The 5211-nt window shown below is 57.3% G+C and overlaps 1 protein-coding gene across 3 annotated transcripts in view; it reads left to right on the top strand.

Moving 5' to 3' along the window:
- The window catches only part of LOC113213388 (loricrin), a 166264-nt gene that overhangs the window by 66225 nt on the left and 94828 nt on the right, over window positions 1-5211 (top strand). The window contains exon 1 of one of the 3 annotated variants that reach the window (XM_052269462.1): window positions 144-709. The exons of the other annotated variants lie outside the window; for them this stretch is intronic. The gene's annotated coding sequence lies outside the window, so the exon portion shown is untranslated. Of the gene's footprint in view, window positions 1-143; window positions 710-5211 lie in introns of those variants that run through there. 3 annotated transcript variants of the gene reach the window in all.

The following is a 5211-nucleotide window of genomic DNA, read 5'->3' as shown; positions in this document are numbered from 1 at the left end:
CGGCGTGGTGGGGCGGTGGGAGGGGTCTCTCTCTCTCTCGCTCTCTTTCTCTCTCTCCCTCTCGCCGTTCCGCCGCGATCCGCGCGCTCGGCTCGGCTCGGCTCGGCCCGGCCCGCCGCGCCGTCCCCGCCGCGCCGACGCCGCGCCACTCCGCGCATTGCTCGCCGGGAGGCCCACGAGGACGGAGCCTTGCCGTCGTCACGCGTCTCGTCCCGCCTCGCTCGCGCGCTGCGTGCGAGTGCGCTCGCGTCGCGTTGTGCCCAGTGTGTCTGTGAACAACCAACTTCACCGCACGAGGAAATCAGAAGCGAGTGGGTGATTGTTGTTGTTGTTGTTGCTTTGTTCTGGCGTTGATGTTGGTGTTTGTTATCAAGTGTGTTCATTGACGACGACGTCATTCCAGCGCCCTTTAGTGCAAATCTCTTCTAGTTTGTGACTCAAACTAGCATTACGTGTGAGTGAGTGTGTTTGTGAGTGTGTCGGCGCAAGCGCTCAGGATACCAAACAGCGCTGCCGAGAACACCACCGACATCATCATCGTCCCCGGCACCACTGCCGCCACCGCCACACCACCCTTTCCTGCCCGCCGAAGGATTTTTTTTTCGGAGCCATGCAACAGTTCCCTCGGAGCGCCTCAGGCTAGAGCCCGGCCCGGCCAGCCGGCTCAGGGTGCCAGCCGCGCCAGGCAGCCGCGCGTGTCCCGCCACAGGTAAGCATTGGTGCACAGCCTCGCGAACATCATCAAGGGCGAGAGGTATGGGGAGGGGAGATGGAAGGGAAGAGACGTGACGGGAGCCCAGTCGAGATCATTTCTAGAGTCAGTGTGAAAACGCATTTCGCGGAAGTAACGTGGAAGTCGCTTCCAGGCGTCGTTATCCCCGGGAGCTGACAGTTGTGCCGCAGGGGTGCCATGGGGCCGGCTGTCGAACTGTCAGCTGTTGTTGCGCCGGGGGTCATGATGGCGCGAGCGCGCTGTACCCGACGGCGGAGACCCTCCCCCTCTGCCTCTGACCTTGCCGGAGCACAGTCCGGGCGCGGCGGCCAGCACCGCGCGCGCCGCGTCACCCCTGGATGCACCGCGCAGGACGAGGGGTTTCGGCGTGGGAACAGCTGTCGAGGTGCGTGGCGCCCGGGTGCTGCGGGCTGCAGGTGCGCCCAGGTGGGCGGCGGGGGCGGGGGCGCGTGCCGCCGGCCGCGGCGGAGGCTGGCCGGCGGGAGAGGCAGCCCTTCGGACAGGGCGCTGGACAGCGACATCGTCTACGTCGAGGCAACGCCTGATGTGTCGCTCTCCTTCCGTCTGGCAGACCGAGCTATTGTGTCCGCCGGCGGTGAATAAGTGCCCAGGGTTTCCGCCCACCTGGTGTCGGGGCTGGTCGGGCTGGTCTGGTCAGCGTGGGGGGAGTCGGTGTGCTGACTGCGGCCGTGCCTGTGTGGTGCCGTCATCCACACCAACACGGCGCACACATCCCTGTTGTGTTGCGTCTGCGAAACGAGATCACCCCGCTTCTCTGGAAAGGCTTGGCTGGTCGCCGTGCGTGGCGGCGTACAACTGTAAGGGCGGGCCGTCGTGCCGGTCCGTGTCGGGGAAGGAATGAGATTCATAGGTCGTTAAACTGTGTGTCGCGGTTTACTGCCTGCTCTGCTGGGGCCTGCTGGACCAGCCCCCCCGGTGCCCGAACTCGCACCAGCAACGACTGGCTAACGGCTCGACGGCCACCTCGGCGTCAGCGTCACGTCCCCCAACTACTCGATCAGGGCGATCACCTCATCTCTCCGGTGTCAGCTGCCCTGCCTCCTTAGCCCAAATATTCATTCGTGTGTTGGCGGCCTGAGAAGACCCACCTCAGCTCGGCGGCGCGCACAGCCGGTCCGGGGTCCGGGCCGCCGCCGGGCCGGGCCCCAGGTCCAGCAGGCGGGCGGGCCGGCAGCCGGTGCTGGCAGCCGCCAGGACGGCTGGCCGGCCAGACGGGGCTGGCAGGCAGCCGGCGGCTGGCCCCCCTGCTCCCCCTTGCCCTGCCGCCCCACCAGTCCCGCTCTTTGTTCGTGGGACCAGCGGCTCGAGGCTGGCCGGCCCGGAGGCCGGGGCGAGCCCGAGGCCTCCCACTCCACAAGTCCCGAGGCCGGTCGTATGCCCGTAGCCTTCCACGCCAACTTGACGGAGTGCCTCACACGATTCTGCGTTTTGCACTTATGCCAGATTGCCAGTTCGATCTGCATAGGTTAGCGAAAGCGTCAATTGTACATCCACGGCGTTGGTAATCAGCAAAGATGTTGCAGGCGATGGCTTTACCACCGTCTGGCGGAAGGAGCTAAGTTGGACTCGAGTTCCGCTGTCCGGACTCTTCTCGGTTGCTTCCCGGCTGCTGCACGTGGTGAGAGGTGTTGGGGCATAGCCCCTTCCACCCTCCGGCGCTGTGTGCTGATTCCCTGGGAGCGGAAGACCAGGCAGACATAGTTTGGGCCCGGCCGCGTGGCTTTATGAGGAACTAGAGCACTTTCCTTGTGGCCTTAAATTGGGATCATTTCTCATCTCCCTTCGTTCGACTACCGTCGCTCAATGCATATCGTACAATGTCCCCAAGTCTCTGCCCGCTGTCTTTCATTCATCGGGAAGCCAGCCTCGAAGCCAGCACATGATGTCGAACAACTCCATCCGTTCTTAAATGGGCTGAATCCATATCGAACTCTCTACACTTTCTCCCGTAAGTGTGCAGAAAACGGGCAACAGACAAATTATTTCCTTGCGTTTCGGAAGCCAGCAGCAAATGATTTCAGTCGCTTTTAAGACCTACAATCTGTCTTTCAAAACCACAACTAGTTCCAAGCATACTGTGTTCCTTCAAAGAAATCTGACGTGTTACATCTTGCCAAACGCACATCATACAATGTCTTCACTCTTCATTCTCGGTGCACATCAAGAAGTAGCAACAACCAATTGCCTCACTTGCGATGGGAAGCCAGCAAATGATCTCTATCGATTTCAAGATCCCTCTCTAGATTCCAAAACAAGAATTCAAGCTCCAACGCCAGTGTTTCCCAAACTAAACCGTACATGTTGTAGTATCCATATCGTACAATGTCTTCACTCTTGGAGTACACCAAGAACAGGCAAGTGGTTGTTGCCTCCTTGTCATTAGGACGCATTAGGAAGCCAGCAAATGACATTTCAAACTCTTTCAAGACCTCTCTAGCTTTCAAAACTACCATTGTAGCTACCACCTCCGTGTTCGACCTGTGAGATCGTACATCTTCAATCTTGAAATATGCAAAATGCAAATCGTTCAATGCATTTCCTTTAGGTGTATGTGTACCGATGACAAGCAGCAGCCTGCAGCTGGGAGCTCTTCTGTCAGAGCTCTGCGGAGGGCCGGAGGGCTCCGCCAAGGGGTGAGCGCGTACGGGAAGAATGTCAAATCAAGAGGGCGACGTGTTGGTGGTCCATGGTCCTGGTGCTCACCTCTGTGTTTGCCTAGGCCCCAAGTGGAATGCACGCACGCCACCCAGCGCAACGGGCGGGCCGGCCTCGGTCCTTTGCGACGCACCAAAACCATCAGGAGAAAGAGTAGTGGCCGCCGAAATTGAACAGACCACCGCAACCTTGAGTCCTGATTTGAGATGAAGAGAGGGGGAAGATGAAAGAGATGCGGAGAGGAGGTCGCAACCGAGAGAGAGAGAGAAGGGGGAGGAGGGGGCGGTCCTTAATGAGTGTGCGATGCGGCGATCATGGCGTCGCCTTAATGAGACCAACCAAACCAAAGCCGAACCTTATTAGAACCCGAACACGAGAAGGCTGCTCTGTAACGAGGCCAAATCAAACCTTGAGATGCTTATTAATTAACTATCAGCAATCTCTCACAATCAAGACTCCCTTTTTTCATTAATTCTTTCTCGGCCGGATTGGTTAATAGACGGAGCGTTGTTCTCCACGCGCGTGATCCTTGGGTGTGGTGCGGAATAGCGTGCAATTACTAGCAATGACAAGCCGTCATGATTCGGGACGAAGAGAGTTGGCGGCAGAAGGGAAGAGCCAGAGAGAGAAAGAGAGAGAAGGGGGGGGGGGAACAAGTCCTAATTAATCTAATTAGTGTGCGCGAGTCGAGTGCGAGCTCCTTTTTCTCTCGGCGGTCCGGGCTCCTTGGTGAAGGATCCTGTTGTTTGACTATCCTCCTGTGTTGTGCGAAAGTCCCTACTCCTGCCGGATTTCGCTGTTTATTTTTCGGTATATTCCTTTTTGTCGTTTCGTCATTGTATCAGCAGCTCTTCTTCACGGAAGTTTCTGCCGCTGGCCGTCTGTTTCCCGAATTACGGGTAACAATAATGCAAACTATGAATACGCCGACTTCGAGTCGCGCCATGTGAGCGACGCGGGGTTGTTTCCTGCACAGCGGGGGAAAATAAGGTTTGGGGGTGCAGCGGCGAGCAAAAGCGTGCGTCTGACATCACCTGATTGGCCAGACTGTAAAGGAGAACGCCGAAATTTTCTTTCTGTTTTATTCCTGACAGGGAAAACAATGGTGCTACGAAGGTGTTAACGCCTTAGTGCCTGTACAAAGTGTACAAGGCACGAATACTGTCAAAAGGCACTCATTTGTAGCATCTCTAGGAATCTTTCGCCATTAAACCGAAATTCCTTAAGATCCCCAGCAGTATGATTTAACATCTTTGTTCCTCAAAAGTGCTTCTGTATGTTACCTAAAACCAGCTGAATTTTTAACGCGTTCCAGCACATCACTTACTCCTTGCGTCGCCTTGTGCATGTTCCTGAGCGAGAGTGACGCCGAAAATACTCCACCTGCGCTTCTGCGAGGCACAACTCAGAGCCTCTGGGCACAACAGGCCTGCGAGCTGCGAGCGGCGGCATTCCTGCAGGCGACGTCCCTTTATCAATTATAACAATGATTACGGTTATGATAATGGTGGCAATAATGAGTGACTATTCATTACCCTCACGCTGACAGTCGCGTGGATTGCTGCCGGCGGGGTGCCGAGCCGAGCCGTGCCGAGCCGTGCCGAGCCCTGCCATGCAATGCCGGACCCAACGCCGGGCGCAGCCGATCCCGAGGAAAGGGGAATTTTGACGGCCGGAGAAAAAAATTACCATTTTAATTTTAATCCAGGGTGACGGGAAATAAATACACGGTACTGTTCGCCGTAAACGGGCGTCCGCCGCCACGATGACTCGGCTGCTAAACCAAACGGGAGCGAGGGAGG

This window comes from Frankliniella occidentalis, unplaced genomic scaffold (genome assembly GCF_000697945.3).
Source record: "Frankliniella occidentalis isolate FOCC.00 unplaced genomic scaffold, Focc_3.1 Scaffold93, whole genome shotgun sequence".
In the NCBI taxonomy this organism is placed as follows: domain Eukaryota; kingdom Metazoa; phylum Arthropoda; class Insecta; order Thysanoptera; family Thripidae; genus Frankliniella; species Frankliniella occidentalis.
The sequence above is the reverse complement of the archived record's forward strand: the minus strand, read 5'-3'. Positions and strand labels throughout refer to the sequence as shown.